The sequence below is a fragment of the Harpia harpyja genome, chromosome 1, assembly GCF_026419915.1.
Source record: "Harpia harpyja isolate bHarHar1 chromosome 1, bHarHar1 primary haplotype, whole genome shotgun sequence".
NCBI classification, from domain to species: Eukaryota; Metazoa; Chordata; class Aves; order Accipitriformes; family Accipitridae; genus Harpia; species Harpia harpyja.
In genome coordinates this window covers 24574449-24591674 of record NC_068940.1, presented here as the reverse complement: position 1 = coordinate 24591674, position 17226 = coordinate 24574449, and the positions used below count along the sequence as shown (strand labels likewise).

Genomic DNA, 17226 nt, shown 5'->3' with positions numbered 1-17226 from the left:
GTATACTTTAGGGAATAGAAAGCATTTCCTTTCCCTTTCATTAATCTCTTCAAGTATGATAAAGTAAGAAAATGAAATCTGAAAAGAAGTGAACAGAGTGTCACTATAAGTTCATCAGTATAAATTCTTCCTAACTGGATGCACAAGTTCTGTCTTTTTTTGTTTTCTTTTTAACATAGAACTGGACACACTACCCTAGATGTGGTCTTACAAATAGCAAATAGAAGGGAATAACCAATTCCATTAGCCTGCTATCATACATGATGGTATGTCATTGGTTTTCTCTGCTGCAAGGGCACAGTGCTGACTCTCCATCAGCACACCCAGATCTTCTCTGCATAGATACTTGCTCGTTTATCAGGCCCTGGCCTGTACTGTTGTGTGGGGTTATTCCATTCCATGTGCAGGGCTTGACACTTGCATTTGTTGAACTTCTCAGGCTTCCTTGCCAACCCAGTATTCAAGCTTACACAGGTTCCTCTGAGTAGCAGCCTCCTCCAGTGTACTGACTGCTCCCAGTTTGGTATCTTACACCTATTTGCTGAGACTGCACTCTGCCTCCATCCAGGTCATTAATAATGACGTCAAGCACTACTGGCCATGTCATCATTCTTTGAGGAATGCCCCTGCTACGTGGCTGTCAGTTGGACTTTGTGCTGCCAATTTTCACCCTTTGAGCTGGGTGGTCTGCATAGTTTTTCACCCACCACCCTGTTGCTAGCTGATGAAGTCCGTATCTCCCCAAACTAGCTCCAGGGTTACTGTGGCAGACCGTGCTAAAGACCACACTGAAGTCAAGGGACACAACATTCGCTGCTCTCCCCTTGTCCACAGAGCTAGTTGCTGCCTCCTGGAAGGCAAACAAATTGTTCAGGCATGATTTATCCTTGTTAGGTCTCTGTTGGTTTTTCCTCACCATCTTCTTATTCACCATCTGCTTAGAAATGGCTTCCAGGAAGATTTTTTCAATAGCCCTCTCAGGGACTGAAGTTTGACTGACTGGCCTGTGGCTCCCAACAGTCTTTGGATACCCTTCTTTAAGATGGGTATGACATTTGACTTCTTACAGTATTGGGAACCTTCTCCAATCACCATGACCTTTTACTGAGTCGCCATAAAGTATGACTGTGCCAATTCCAAAGTTTGTGAGCCTGAATTTGTCAGCTTCTGCCAGAATTACACTGCTGAAGGACAGCAACAGATGGAGCAGCTATTACTGGGTTGCCGTTTCCATCAGGAAGAGATGTCTGGCAGAAGTAGAAAGGAGAACTCTGAAGGGCTTAATGGGTGAAAATATTAAAGCAGAAAAGTGTAGCTCTGGTATCATTAGTAGTTACAAACACTTTGTGTGTATGCCTGTAAACAGAGACAAGAAAGCATTGCACATTGATGAAGTTTTTGGAGATTGGTTGGTTTGTTTTTACGCTGCTCAGTAGTTGCACAGAGTATTTAAATAACTGACCAAGCACTTAAAACCTGTTTTGGTCCTTTGCAATTGCAAGTGTGAAGCAGGCAGAGAACGTGTAAGACATTTCTCTGTGTTCCTCTGCATGGAAAGTTATGAGTTTTTGAGTGTCAAAGTGGAGGTGTTCTGGGTGGGTTTTGGAGAACGTGCATTGGGGAAACGTCGTGCGCTGTCCTGTCTGGAATAAGAGCCTGTGGGGAGCTTTTCGATTGCAGTAGGAGCAGCACAGTCACAAAGTGTTCGAGTGTGGCTTAGCTTGGTTTGGCTTAGAAGGGTGACTGATGCAACTTGATATTCCATAAAATTTCAGTAGCATATACTAGTTATATTTATGTCTGTCTTTGGATTGAGAACAGGGTCAGAGACCTAACTCTGTAGTTGTTGTAATGTTAAGTTTTAAAGCTGTTATTTTGGAAACGATGCTTGAAGCGTGCTATAGAGAGGTCGTGAGGACTGAACAAGTAATTGTTGATGGCTAATTGCATTTTACTCTAGTTGACTTTAATAGAGGCTGCTGTACCACGTTTACATTGAAGTTTGAGAACTGGAAAGGTTTCCAAACAGATTTGCTTCTGCAAGATACTAGAAAAATGTGGGGGGAACCAACACTTCAAGGAAAAACACAAGCAACTTGTTATTGGAGGATATGTCACTGCAGCTTACTAAAGTCCTTCCTCGGAAAGGAAGTGGCTGAACTACACTAGCTGACCGTTATCAGCCTCATGGCTATGTCAAGAAGACACATTGGTTTAGAACAAACAGCAAGTTTATAGGCACTTTACTGACCAGCTTAAAATGTTCTGGGTCTTTTTTTTCTTTAAAAAACAACCAAAATAACCTGTTCTTGAACAGGTGAATGTGGAGAATAATCCTGTCCTGAACTGTGCCAAGTGATCCAGTCCCTCTCTTCAATTTCTAACTTCTGTGAACAAAGCTAAGCTAAGAGTGGGTCATGGAGTAGATTGAATCAACGTACCGTGACATTATAATGAGTTGAAAATGTGATGTCAGTCTGCTTGTAAATTCAGGCCAGCAGGAGCTGTGCATGGTTCACTGACAAATAAAAAGATAATTTAGCCAAGGTGTATATCATGTTACAGCATGGGATTTAGGTGTTCTGAACCAAAAGTAGAATTTACAGGGAAGCAAATCTACAGAACTACTGCTACCAAAGCACATGCTGGGAAAGCTTTCTTTAAGCATTAAGTATGTAATGATGTGCTTATACTCTTCAAGGCTAGGGCAAAAAAGCAGGAGATGTACTTATCTTGAATGGAGCCAACTGGCTGCACATTTGTAGTGAGATCTGGCATGGTACTTGTCACTGCTATTAGAAAAACTACCTAAGCCTGTACCTCTGTTCCTCTTTAACGCAGGTAACAGCAACACATACAATCTTCTGCCTCTGTTGTTCTTCTGGTGTTATGTTCCTTGGCTTAATTAACAGCAGAGGTTGTGGGTCAGGCAGTCAATGCAAATAACACAAAGCTATATTAAGTAGTTGCTCCAAGACAGGAGGACTCTAACAGTCAGAAGCCATTTGTCTAACCATTAGGCATAGCATATATTTCTACTGTTTTTATTTGCTTTTCTAGGGAAGGTTTAAGGTATTTGTATTTTGCCTTCAGCTATGTCAGGAATACTTCAGTACTGTGCTGTTTTACTCCTGCGACATAGGCGTTCTGCACTCTTTGAGAAACTACTTAGCCTTGTTGGCTGAGCTCCCACCTTTGTGTTTGAAAAAGCATGACTTCTGTTGTGAGTCCTCTTGACTTGCATTGGTATCATCAAATAAGATGGGCGACACTCTTAGTCATATGGTTTAGTTTTAGGTAGTCCTGCAAGTTGCAGGGAGTTGGACTCAATGATCCTTATGGGTCCTTCCAGCTTGAGATATTCTACGAGTCTATGATTCTGTTGAATTCACCAAGGACACTTAGTTTTGCTGTCACTAGTGTTTTGTGTTTGCATCTTATGCAGAGGTATACATAACTCTGACTGGTTTCTGGGTCAGGAAAGTAGAAAAATCCTTAAATGCACTTTGCTCTATATAGCAATTATATGTGAAAAAACATTGCCAACCTTCTTGTAACAATTTTTTCCGTAACATATTTTGATACTCCTTCTGTGTTGGGTGCCTATCTTTAAATTTTGGTGGGGCACGGGGGAGAAGTGTGAAACTGAAATTCTGTAAGTGTTAAAAAACAGAATAATGAATATTTGTTTGTTTGTTCAGCTTTTGCAAGCTTTTGTTTCAAAAAACTTCTATAGAGCTGACAGGTGGGAGCTGCCAAGGGAGGCTGTCCCTGTGATGGAGAGGTGGCTTGCCACCCCTACATTCTGTGGGCATTCCTGTCACCTTCATTAAATCCAGAAGCTTGTGTTCACTGGGTATGCCCTAGTCTGGAGCTTGGCAGGAATTTTTCCCTGTGTTTGACTCCTGATATAGCTCCATAACACTTGGCCTGTCTGTGTTTAATTCTTAACTTGGTACCGCTTTCATATGGTCAAGCTTTTTTTTTTTTTTTATTATAATTGACTCTTGATTGCTAAAGATTGTGTGATGCTGAGAAAGCCCAGATAACGCAGGTGTTGCAGTACAAAAGTGTACGTGTTGGCAGGGGGCTGGTGGGCCTGGCTGCATCTGTTCTGAGATCTGCAGAACAAGCTGAAGGTGACAGCTCCTCAGTCCTGGGGATGCTGGGTTGCCTCACAGGTTGAATGTTGTGTTCGCTAGAAGGCCGGGGTGGGTACCCATACTGAACGGCACCCAATATGACAAATGCTCCCACAGCACCAGAATGAGATAAAGTCACCTACCTGGTTTTGGAGGGGCTGGGCCATCTGGAATCATCAGCTTTAGCTAAGGCCCAATTCCACTTGGATTATCCTTGCACTCCGTAATGCTCCCATGGCAGGGAAGTTAAAGTTGTCGTCCTAGAAAGCCACCTCATCCTAGTGGGACCTCAGCTACCAAAATCAGTTGTATTGTTTCAGCTACAGAAATTAGTAATGAGCTGGCCTTTGGATATGGGTAGTTGCTCACACATAGTGCTATTATTCAGCTGATGAGTCTGTAGGCATTCAGCTTGGCTTTGCAGAGCACCAGTTTTGACTAGGCAGCTTACAGAGAGAGTTGACAAGGAATGTCTGGTTGCTGAACTTCTCTGTTTCCATGGTGTTCCCTCAGGAAACGGTTGATGCTTGGCTAACTTGTGGTTTCTAATTTTTGAGTACTTAAATCATGCAACTAGAACATTCTGTTGTTTCTTTCAGTCTCATGATTGCTAATGAAAATTGAGGTGATGTAGGTGCCACACAATACAATGCTGTTTGGTTATATCTTGATTTTATTTCAGCTGGAGGGTGCAAAAAGCATTGAAAGTGTAATGCTAGCCATGGCAGTTGTTGAAAGAGTCACTGCTGGATGGAGTGATAAAGGTGAAGAAGTAAAACCAAAAAGCCCAAGGGCACAAACTAACCCCTCAGGTGTTCAAAAGACTGGAAATTTTCTCTTGTGATTGTACAACGTGCACGAAATATATGGCTCAATGTAATGATTTTCTTGAAACTTGTTGATAGCTAGCTTTGGTCATCAAAGAATGGAGTCAATAGGCAGCTATGAGAAACTGAATGGTCCTACTGTATTTGATTTGAGATTGTAGATGCACCTTCTCATGTCATGCATAAAGACAAGCCATCTCTGCAGAATGCAGCCACTAAGGATTTACTTAACTGGCCACTGGATGCCAGTATTGCTCTGCAGAAACTGGTAGCAGAAAGCTTATTTTTGTGACTAATATTGCAATGGCTGCTCCAATGTCACAAGCATTTTATCACTCGTTTTCTAAACTGGGATGAAGGGGTGGGTAAAGTGCTAGAATGAAACACACTTCATTTAACTTTCTTGAGAGGCTGAATACAGAGCGGTTGTTGATTCATATTTGACCTGTATTAAAGCACATTAGATTTTAGAATCATCTATAGCAGCATACTTTGTAATGAAAATAACATCATCTTTGCAGTTGGCCCTTTTCAAACTGTGTTTAATCCGTTCTGCTGCTAGTCTTTGCTACTTTGAAATAGCTTGCAGAAGGACATTTTCTTTGCTAACTCAGGACTGAAAATCCTGATACTGACCAAACAAATCTGTAACATCTGTGACAATTTTAAAAATCCTGTACTTGTGGGCAGAATTCCAGGACTTCTGAATTTGAAGACAGTGGCTTCTGTCCTTATGTCTAGGAGTTCATACTTGAAGACACGGTGGAGAGTGAAGTTTATTCACTGCCCTAATAATGTTAAGATATTTGTCAAGGAGATGCTTCTGATCTTCTAATGGCTATCAGAGGCTGAAATGAGGGTTTGCATTGTTTGTTGTTCTATTTTTTTTTTTTTTTTTTTTTTTTAAAAGATGCCTTGTTCTGGTGAAGGCTCAGAAATGATGAAGTTCCCAACTTGGTCACTATTGCCACAAAGATTAGTGTGCAGAATATACAGAGGAGCACACCACTGTTCACCTCATGCTGTATGCTCATTCATCAAGGGGACACTGGATTTGGCAAACCTAACTGCCATATTGAAACACTTGAGTGGGAAAGTATGCTTTCTCTGTTTCATGTCAGTCCAACATGCCATCTCATGTGCTGGAGATAGCATGAAAAATCATTACATCCCCAAGAAGCAGCCTCTGGGTAAGCAATCAATGGATGAAATGGATACGATGGTGACTTTGTTACTCGGCCTTGGCCTTGCCATGTGTCCTGGTTTCAGCTGGGATAGAGTTAACTGCCTCCCTAGTAGCTGGTACAGTGCTATGTTTTGAGTTCAGTATGCGAAGAATGTTGATAACACTGATGTTTTCAGTTGTTGCTCAGTAGTGTTTAGACTAAAGTCAAGGATTTTTCAGCTTCTCATGCTCAGCCAGCGAGAAAAGCTGGAGGGGCACAAGAATTTGGCACAGGACACAGCCAGGGCAGCTGACCCAAACTGGCCAACGGGGTATTCCATACCATGTGACGTCCCATCCAGTATAGGAACTGGGAAGTCGGGGCGGGGAATCATCGCTCAGGGACTGGCTGGGTGTCGGTCGGCGGGTGGTGAGCAATTGCACTGCGCATCATTTGTACATTCCAATCCATTCATTATTACTGTTGTCATTTTATTAGTGTTATCATTATCATTATTAGTTTCTTCTTTTCTGTTGTATTAAACCGTTCTTATCTCAACCCACGGGTTTTGCTTCTTTTCCCGATTTTCTCCCCCATCCCACTGGGTGGGGGGGAGTGAGTGAGCGGCTGCGTGGTGCTCAGTTGCTGGCTGGGGTTAAACCACAACACCATGCTTTTACTTTGTTCCTAGAAAAAGTAACAGCTTTTCCCTTTAAGTATGCCTTAGGGGTAACATTAACCTGGAAGTAGCTGGGTTTAGTACTATGGGAGAGGAAAATCCGTTCTTCAAAGTTTTATTAGCTGATATGGATAAACGAACAAAATAAGTTTCTGTAGTATCCTTCCATTGGAGGGGAAGTGAAAGGCTGTTTAACAGCAGGGTCCATTTGTTGTATTTTAAAGGAAGGGTTATAAAAAGAAGCTTGTGAGGCAGTAGCCTAACTTTAATTAGGATTACCGTGCTGCTTAGCTGCCTGTCTTTAGATCACAGAATGCTGACAGGGATTCGGAGGTTGAAGTAACTGGATGGCTCGTACTCAGGGACCAAAACCATTGTCCTGTTCATTAGCTAGGTATGCTGACTTTTTCCCTGGCAGTCTTAATGTGTAGTGCTCATTACAACCCACTGTGAGGGGTTCTAAGGACCTTCCCCCTCTGGGAGGTGTGGTTGCCCAAGGTTCATGGCCACCTTAGAGATGGTGCGGCTGAAGGCAACCTCCTGGTGGGTTCCCACCTTCTTCTAAACTGCAGCCCTGGCAGTAGGACCCACAAATTCCCACCAGCTGGGCTGCGGTGACCGGCTCCTGCTCATGGCAAGAGGCTGAGCCCAGAGTTTACAGGAGCCAGGAGTGGTGCAGGCAAAGTCCTGCTTGGGGCTAAGCAGCAGGAGGGCTTTGGGGACAGCGTTTGATGAGCAGCGTGTTTTCCACACGTGGTGCAAGGAGCCTGAGCAGCCTGTGGTGTGAACCGGGAGGGGTTCATAACCATGACGTGCTCTCATGAAAGCCTGGGATCCCTCACTTCTGGTTGAGAAATAGTCACTGGAGCGTTTTGTGCCACCTTCAGTTCCTGTCTCAAGGAAGATCTAAGAGCAAAGCAAAGTAGGTAGGCAAGTTTTTTCTTGTGTTTTGCAAGAAAACAAAAAATGAGACTGAGAATTGAAATGTACAGAAAAAAAGAGAGAGAAAGATGGATCTCTGCAGTCCAAGTAAAAGCTCGAGCCAAATGTCAAAAAAGGGCTCTCTGGATTTGGAGACGCTCTGACCTCCTGGAGCTTGTGCAAAGGAAGTCCCGAGAAGGGGAAGAGGTGAAAGCCCTGCAGAAATACCAGCCTGGTTTTTGTTGTTGTTGTCGTTGCAATGTCCCTGATGTTCAGAAGCATAAGTTCTTTTGTAAAACCAATATAATGATTTTCTGAAACCATTTAGAATTGAGATTAGTTCCTAACCTGCAGGAATTTGGGGCAAGGAGAACATTCTAGCCAATGCATATGTGCGAAATTTGTGGTATTTTTACCCATTTGCTTTCAAAAAAAAAAAAAAAGTGTTGTTTTTTTTTAAGTTTTAGAAGTTTTCTTTACTGTCTGTGACTTATTTGTTTATTTTTAGGAATACTTTAGGAAGCAGAGCAGATAGAAATCTATGAAGTGCACAGAATGCACTGGAGAATACAGACATTCTTGTTTAATTTTTTCTTACTGTCATATAAGATGTAGACAAAACTAAACAACAGAAAGAAATATGACTGAACAAAATGCAGTCTTTTAGTACTTGATATATTTTTTTTTCTTTTTCAAACAATTTCTGTTGAAATAATTCTGTTCTTGTCTGGCAATAGACAAAAAAATACTTTTCTGAAGGAGCAGTCAAGAGCTAATCCATCCATCTCTGCTAGAACTCCCCAAAAGCAGAAACCCTTCAAATATGCCCCAGGTCCCTACAGCTAGCTCACAAAAACTAAAGGCTCTGCTAGACTGCATACCTGACTGTTTTTTTTCTTTGCAGGCGTTTCCCCAGAGGCCTGAGACCCTGAGCAGACATTGCTGTTCAGCATCAGGATTCTTCAGCAGTGCTGAGCACCACTTCAGCTACAGACTTGTTCTGGCATCAGTCAAAATCCAGACAGTAACAAAACAAACGATGAAAATTTTGCTTGGATAATAAAGGGTCAAATTTATTCTTTTGAAACTCAGGATGCAAAGACTTCCATATATGACCCTCTAAACATCAGAGAGATCGAGAAGTTCTGCCACACTTCGAAAGACTTGAAGGCATTTTGTCCACCAGCTCCCAAGGACTGGAATTCATAGGTATCACTGTTAGGTTTTGTGTTACAAAGCTCATCTGCACACACATGGAGGAGCACAGAGAGACAATGGGAGTGGGGGACCCCAAATAATACCCTGCCCCAGCTACTCCTGGGCTCATCCCAGAAGCCATCAGCCCATCAAGGGCCCCTCTCCACAAGCACAGAGAAGCACAGGGGCCAAAGGCAGGTGGGAACCCAAATTAAGGACTCAGAGGAGGGTCCCCTCCAGAGGAAGGTGACACTGCCATGGGGAGTCTGAACGTGGCAGCTTGATAGAGGGGAGGCTGCTGCAGCTCCAGGCCCCCAGCTCCGATCAGTGGTGAGGCTGAGCGTGTATCCCCAATAGGTACATACACACAGACAAACAGACAAACACCCATATGCCACATATACGTACACATGCACGTGGCTGGCTGCGCAGGTCAGCACAGTCAGATGCACTCAGCACGCGCAAAACCACAACAGCACCAATGTCCTCATCCTGCTCCCTTCTTTGGCAGATCAGCGTGAAGGTCTATGTCGTGGTTTAACCCCAGCCAGCAACTAAACACCACGCAGCCGCTCACTCACTCCCCCCCACCCAGTGGGATGGGGGAGAAAATCAGGAAAAGAAGCAAAACCCGTGGGTTGAGATAAGAACGGTTTAATACAACAGAAAAGAAGAAACTAATAATGATAATGATAACACTAATAAAATGACAACAGCAATAATGAAAGGATTGGAATGTACAAATGATGCGCAGTGCAATTGCTCACCACCCGCCGACCGACACCCTGCCAGTCCCCGAGCCGCGAATCCCCCCGTTGGCCAGTTTGGGTCAGGTGCCCTGGCTGTGTCCTGTGCCAACTTCTTGTGCCCCTCCAGCTTTCTCACTGGCTGGGCATGAGAAGCTGAAAAATCCTTGACATTAGTCTAAACACTACTGAGCAACAACTGAAAACATCAGTGTTATCAACATTCTTCACATACTGAACTCAAAACATAGCACTGTACCAGCTACTAGGAAGACAGTTAACTATCCCAGCTGAAACCAGGACAGTATATTAGTGGGAAATACATGCATATGTATGACACAGCTGGGAACCACGTTTGCAGCACTCGAGGAGCTGTGGCCCACAGCCTCCTGGTGAGATGGACCACGTAAAAAGGAGGGATAGGAAATCCTTGGCATGGGGCAGGGCTCTCAGAGGCATAGCTGAGAGCAAAGGGAGAAAGTCGGAGTCACTCTGCAGAGGAACGGGGGGACTGGGCTGAGAGGGAGTTCAGCTTCGTGCAGAAATGTATGCCTTTTCTCTCGACCCCTCTGATCTTCTGGAGGGAAAGAAGAAAATGGGGTTTTATTCAAATCTTGCAGCGATGTGTGAGGAAAAGGTGGTGGGCTTTTTTGTGGTTTTTTTGTTTGGTTGGGTTTTTGTTTTTTTTTTTTTTTCCTGCAGGACAACAGCTTTACCATTGCAAAGTCGGCTGTTTGCTTTGGTAAAAACGGTGAGGAAGTGAGGATGAGCAGGTTGCCACTGGACCATCCAGTGTCCCTGCTTACTGAGAGGGTAATGGCTGAATGGGAGCTGTTTCCTATCTTCAGCAGGCTGTGATACACTGGTAGTCATAAAAGATCCATGCACTGTGTCACTGTATGCGTATCCAGTATTGTCACTCAGAGTATGGGTGTTTATTGCTTGTGCAAGTGGGGGAAAAAAGTACATATTTTAAAATTTTTTTTAAATTACCTTAAATTATAGTGAGAGAAATAGTTACAGTGATATGCAAAGTGGAGGCTGAACTACAATATCAGTTTCACAAACTGATGCCTGGGATACAAATGCAGCCCTGATATATTACAGTAACATCTTCCTGTTTCATTTGGGTTTGGGTTTTTTGTTTGTTTGCTTTTTTTGTGTCCTAAGTGGCTATTATATCTGCAGGCTAATTTGTTGCCTTCTCTGAGAATAAGGCATTTTCTAGTTCTCTTTTTACTTTTTTAGCACCTCACAGATTGCAAGTGGGAAATTCTCTCTCAGGGTGACTCTCTGCTCTGCAAGTGATGGGTGTCCCAGCAGTGGGCCCACACCAACAGCCAGCAAGGCTGGTATAGGAGTGGTATACGATTGTCGTGTCCAATGTTTGACCACCAGTAAAAGTGCCAGCAGTGGGAAATGGAAAAAAATGTGATTGGGCACCATCTGACGATTTCCTGATCATGGTGTTTGGCCTAAAGAAGCGTATGGACATGGTACTGGATTCGCCTGTAGTGAAAAAGAACAAGGAGAGCTGGGCCAGCAGCTCCTGTTCCACTGAGGAGGAAATAAAAGCAAAATGCTGCTCTTTCCTTTTCCTGCAGCTCCCACAGGGAATCCCCAGTACCTGTCGGTGGGCAGATACCCCACTCTCGTGGGTGCGGGGTCCTGGACTTGCAGAGAAGATGTGGCAAAAGCTGCAGTGAGCAGGTGGAAGAGCAATGAAGTACACACAAAAAAGCAGGGCGGGGAGGAAAATCTCTGCATAGAAACCAGCCCAATATACCTTGGATGCTGACTGACAACGTGAAAATGACCCCAATTCTGGCTTTAAATTTGCTAGAAATACACATCTCGTAATGCTCAGAGAAGGCCATTCAGTGGCCTTCAGTGAAGCAAAGAAAATACGAAGAAAGGAAACAGGTTTTTTTTCATTAAATTTCCCTTTTCCATGTTTCTGTAGAACTACTGTATGTAACTATTGTTTTATTGGCCATCTGTAGTAATTAAAAACTCAATCAGCACAGCTTTCAATCCTGTTGTTCATCCTTTCCTAGCACAGATGTTCTAGGTTTTGTTTCACCTGTGCTGTAAAATAAAACAGGCTTCGTGTGGAGTTAGTTTAAATTTTCACTGCAGTCAGCTGAAATGCTTGGTTTTGCTTTAGAGATTTGAGTAACTCTTCCTTCTTTTTGTTTAAGCACAGTCCCTTTCAGAAATTACGGCTAACTTGTATTGCATTTCAGTAGAAACACTTAGCTTTGTTTACACTTAAATGCTAAATATTTTGTTCTTTCAAGCTTAAGGAAATGAAGTGGGCTGTATATTTGGGAGAAAACACTTTTAAACAAACCAGGTGAACAGGTATGTTGATAAATTGTTTTATGATTAATTCCCAGTGTCCTGGTTTCAGCTGGGATAGAGTTAAGGTGAACTTAAGGTGAACTAGTTAAACATATATACTAGAGAACTTGGGTGTGTTTATAGAATGGATCACACTCCTCCTTTCTTCCTCAGAAGTACCATTTCAGCCCCTGATGTGTTGATCGCTTCACAGGAGCAAGTGGCAAGAGGTATACTGTGATAACAATCCTACTGGGAGGGGAAAAAAAAAATGTTTGTCCACCAAGTACTTGTTTCTTCTTTTCTGGACTTTCTAGCCTCGGGATTTTGTTGTTCTGTTTAGATAACTACTGAAGATACAGAGTTTGGAGAATTTTAAATATAAAATCAAACTTGCAGAAAGAGCTGATATGGCTGAAGGATGTTTTCCCCTCTTCTCATCAAATCTGCTGATCCAAACTTTAGACCACTAATCTTTCTATATGATCCTATGAAAACATACAAACTAAAATTAGATACAATGCCGTATTGTTCAATGAGAGCAGTTTCTCTGTAAAGGAATTTTCTTCTTTTAGCATGAAATTGAATTTTGAATAGGAGAAGAGTTGGGGTTTTTTTTTTCCATATTTTTAACATGAAGAACATGGGATTCTAAGTGTGACTTAAAGTACATATCCTATGAGTAGTTATCCTATTTCTTGCAAGAAAAATTTGATTTTGATCCTTAAGCCAGTGCTGAGACATGCTAAGCCTTTTGCTTGTGCACTCTTCTCCTGAAGTTCACCTTTAGAGCACTCTTCTTCAGGATTTCAGTTCATTGGGGACTTTTTGTGAAAGGCTATGTAAGAAGCACAGGGTTTGTGTGGGGGCCAGTGTGCTCTGGAGATAGACCTGGCACGCTTAGGGATAAAGGAATGCTTGGTTTTGCTCCTTTGAACACACATTTGCTGTCCTTTAAACATAATTTTTTCTAATGGTAGACCTTTGGGTGGCATAAGTTAAGTAACAATTCTTGCGTTAGTCCTCCAAAGTGTGTCAGTCATGACAGAGATGCCTGTGTTCAATTTGTGAAGCTGCAAAATAATCTTATCATTAAAACATACCACAAAATGTCATTTACCAAAACCTGAGATGCTATACAGAACTCTATCTTCCTGAGAGGCAGTAGTGGAAAATGGCTGCTCTATTTTAGGTACCACTTTTTCACTGTAAACCCTAGAGATAAGGAAATTGGTTTGTGCGTGAAGCTTTGGGAAAGGATGTTCTCCTTCTTTCTTAAGCATCCTATTTCTTTAGTGTTTTAAGGCTAAGAAATTACTGTTTATCTGTTCGCTGTGCCTAGTTAAACTGTTCAGATTTCATTCAGATGCAATGTCCATTCTAATGTCTTAACTTTGTTGGCAAAATGCTTGTAAAATACCAGTAAATGTACGTATTTCTTTTGTTTAGCCCTTGCTAGGGAGCATGTTTTCTATGAGCTATAATTCTGGGAAAGATACAATAAGTAAATAATTGCAAGCAGGTAGTGCACAGACTTAGTGGATGAATCATTTTGTCCTCCTAAGCCAGTTGGTGTACATTGGCATAGCTCTGACTTCAGTGGAGCTATGGATGTTGATTTATATTATCTGAAGTTCTCATGCCTAGGTTGTTGCTCCATTAATTAAAAAGGGAGCTAGAAGACAAATCTAGTTGGCTACTTCATGTGACTAATTGAACACTTGTTTTGGTTTTGCCTCATCAATTCTTTTATTCTTGGAGTTTAAAACCATACCAAAAGTTAAATGAAACAACCCAATGGACTTCCACACTGCTTTGAAGTGATGGTCAACCTTAAAGCAGGAAGAGTTACAACATTCTAAGCCTTTACAACCTCTCAGCATATCTTCCTTGGAAGGCAGAAAATTCAGTGCAAACCTGTGCTCATCTTTGCTTTTTCTGTCTTCTGTTTAATAAGAGCTGCATCCATTTGCTCCCATTTCTCAGATACATGAGTTGTTTTTTTAGGAACAATAGACAATGGGCTGTCTCTTTCCTTACATCAATTTAATTACATATGTTTTCCAGACAGTACCACTGCTAATTCAGCAAGGCACATGTGCATGTTGCAAAAGCTCTTGTAAAAGAAGAATGATTGAGATTTCACGTTTCTGCAGAAGGCAAACACAAAAAAATCCCTGCAATTGGCCCATGTTTGCTCTGCTGTTTTAAAACTATAAATGTTTTATGGAAACATTGGGATTTATATGTACATTCATCCTTTAAGAAGAAGAATAGGTCTTAATCCACTGGGGACTTGGCTTACTAGACATGTGAATCCTCTGGTCTTTCCACTCCTGCTGCGTATAGCTTCCTGGAATATGGGATGACACTCACACCAGAGCTCCAATGGGCTCCAAGGCAGATGGGCAACTGATGGGCGATTGCTTTCTCGCTAAGTAGACTGCTTAAAAATACCAAATAGTAATGTAGTTACTGCAGTATGTTTCTGATTAAAAAAATGTCCATTTTGCATTCCTCATCCCAAAACCACATTTAGTAATGCCAAAAGAAGCAATGAAGTGATCTTCCTTACATAGCAAAAACACAAGAAAACCTAGTAGTGTTGAGAGGTTAGCATCCAAACTTCGATACATAAACACAATTACCACTCACCTCATTACTGAAAGATTGACCTAGCTTTATATGTCAAAGGATCTACTGGTAAGAATGAAATTTATGCTGTCTTTAAGTGGCCTAATCAGATTGTGCCTTCTGGCTTGGAAATATTGCAGTGGTTTGCTTTTTGAGGAGATTTTTTCCTTTTGCTTTTTGTCTTTTTTTTTTTTTTCTCTTTGCTGAAAAGCTCTTGAAACAACTATTAAATAAAGGCAAACAGCTGACAGTCCTTTTCTTCCATCAAAGCATGGAAAAATCTAGCCATTTGCCTTTCTGTGAATTGTAAGGGAAGGAGGGGAAAGCTATGCTAAATATCTGAGGAATGATGAAGTAAGGCAAGCTGTGCACTCTGATTTTCTGTATCAGCTGCATAACTCATCCATCACTATTACAGTTTGCAGCTGGGGATATTTCAGGGCTCTGACATGAACTGAAGTGGGAGATGGAAACATCCTGGTGAGTTGTCTGGCTAGTGTAGTTATGAGGCTTCTGCTGTTACTTCATGTTGTAAGTGCTTCTCTGTTGCTGTTAAGAAAACTAGTATAGTTTTAAACAAAAAGCTTGAGTGACTTCTGACTCTTGGAAAGGTCTAGACTGATGACCTGTAGTTCAAATTTTGGTTAAGTTTGGTTTTTAAAAGTTCTTGGAAGTGGCATGTAGACTGCAACCTTCTTTGTGTTTTTCTAACCATTTTCTTCAGCCCACACCCAGAGAAGAACTTGTAAGTAGAACCTGAATTTGAGAAGAAAGGGATGATGTGTTATTGTATCCACTGCTTTGACTCTTTTTTTTTTTTTTTTCTGCTGCCTCCTTTTCTTCCCCAAGTCCTTCCTCTTTGCTTAGTGCCCTGCCCTGCCTGAACATTTAACTTTCACTTTTGAATTCCAGCCTCTCCTAGTTTTAACAGTCCCTATGTCCTGGCAGTTGTCCCTACCGTCAGCCTTCGGGATACTGTCAGAAGAAGAGTCCAGGTGTCGTCAGCTCTGGGATCGAGGAAGTGGTGTGGCCATAACAGAGGTAAGTGAGCCCCATCTCTCCTGGGAAAAGTAGAATGACTGAGATGCAGTGACGTCCTTCCAAGCCACTAGTGTGCAGAAGCTTCATTGCAATGCAATAGCAGTGTTTAGAATATGTGATGTATGGTTTTAGTTGAGAGAGATAGCCTAAACTGAAAGAGTTCTTGGAAACCTTTCAAGCTAAGTTTTGAATTTCAGGGTTTTAGAAAAGTTCATAAATTCCTTCCCTAAAATTCAGAGATTTAACATTTTAGTTACAGTTTGCATAGTATATATTAAGTTTTGGTAGCTGTGTTTTACTGAGAAATCTGCTGTGCTGCTTTTTCAGGGAACCTTTCTATCCCTACGCTACTGTAAATAATTGCTGTCTGTACCAGACTTCTCTGCTGGGTTTTCTCATGACTTTCAAAGGATTCTGAGTAGGCTTCAGTGCAGTAACTTCATGATCTATGGGAGAAGCTGTTTCCAGCATAACAAGATCCTACTTTACTTGTAGGACTGACATACTTTTAACACTCCTGGTTTTTTTCTTAACCTTCTGAATACCAGAAAGGATAGTTGATGTAGCTTTTGTCAATTTAAATATAGGAAGTGTTTATTGGGATGGCCTCACTGTACTGGCCTAGTAGAAAAGGAAAAGAATTTTCTTTCTGTCTTGAACATAAGGTATGTGCTGTACTAAATAACCTGTACGTGTACTGAGTGGTTTGTTACCTTTCAACCAAGCCTCCTCCTGTTCAGCCTAGCACTTGCGTTACCAAGAATATCCGCTTTCCCTTTTCCCAGGCCTTGCAGCTTAACCAGAGAACAGACTGTTTTCCAAGGGTGTAAGTTCTTGAATTTGTCATAGCTACTAGTGATAAATTATCTTTCCCATAAAGACACAGAGGGAGGGAGGTCAGCATAATTACTTGTGTCCCATGGTTAGGATCCTTGGAGCGGGCTAAGCTGAAGGAAGGACCTGAGGGCTTAGAAGCCTCACGGAAGGTCAGGTGGCAAACTTGATGATGAACCATGTTTTCTCTTTGCATGACACTACTTTCCCTCGACCAGGGAAGCCCATTTCATTTTAGACATTTTATTTTTCTCTCTGTTCTGTCGGTGTAAGAACAATGTTCCTTTTTTAGAAAGTTTTTAGTTTTATTTTTCTTAGCAAAGATTTGAGGTTAGGTTTACAAAAACAATGAGCTGCTCAGTTTTTACGATAGTTATAAATATAGGATTGACTATTCATAAATCTAAATAAGGCTGTAAAATACAACCTGATTGTAAAATAAAGAATGGAAGGGATTTTTTAGTTTAAGCATATGGTCTTTGTTTCATGTGTGCTTACATCCCCTACTCCATAAAACAGCTCAGCTGAGCCATTGTAAATGATTCAGGTCAACAATTCCACCCTTTTGCATTAGGTACCCTCAGTGTGACACACTGCGAAAAGCTACCTACTTGGCAGTTACTGGGGAGCAGTATGCTCATGCGGAAGGTCCCGGTTTGGATTTAATGACTGTTGACAGAAGGCATTATTAATACT

General features: G+C 41.9%; 1 long non-coding RNA gene across 1 annotated transcript in view; it reads left to right on the top strand.

Moving 5' to 3' along the window:
• Nucleotides 1–17226, top strand: part of LOC128139269 (uncharacterized) — a 112006-nt gene that overhangs the window by 93637 nt on the left and 1143 nt on the right. The window contains exon 3 of the long non-coding RNA XR_008234297.1: nt 15568–15696. This is a non-coding gene — a long non-coding RNA (uncharacterized LOC128139269). The remainder of the gene's footprint in view (nt 1–15567; nt 15697–17226) is intronic.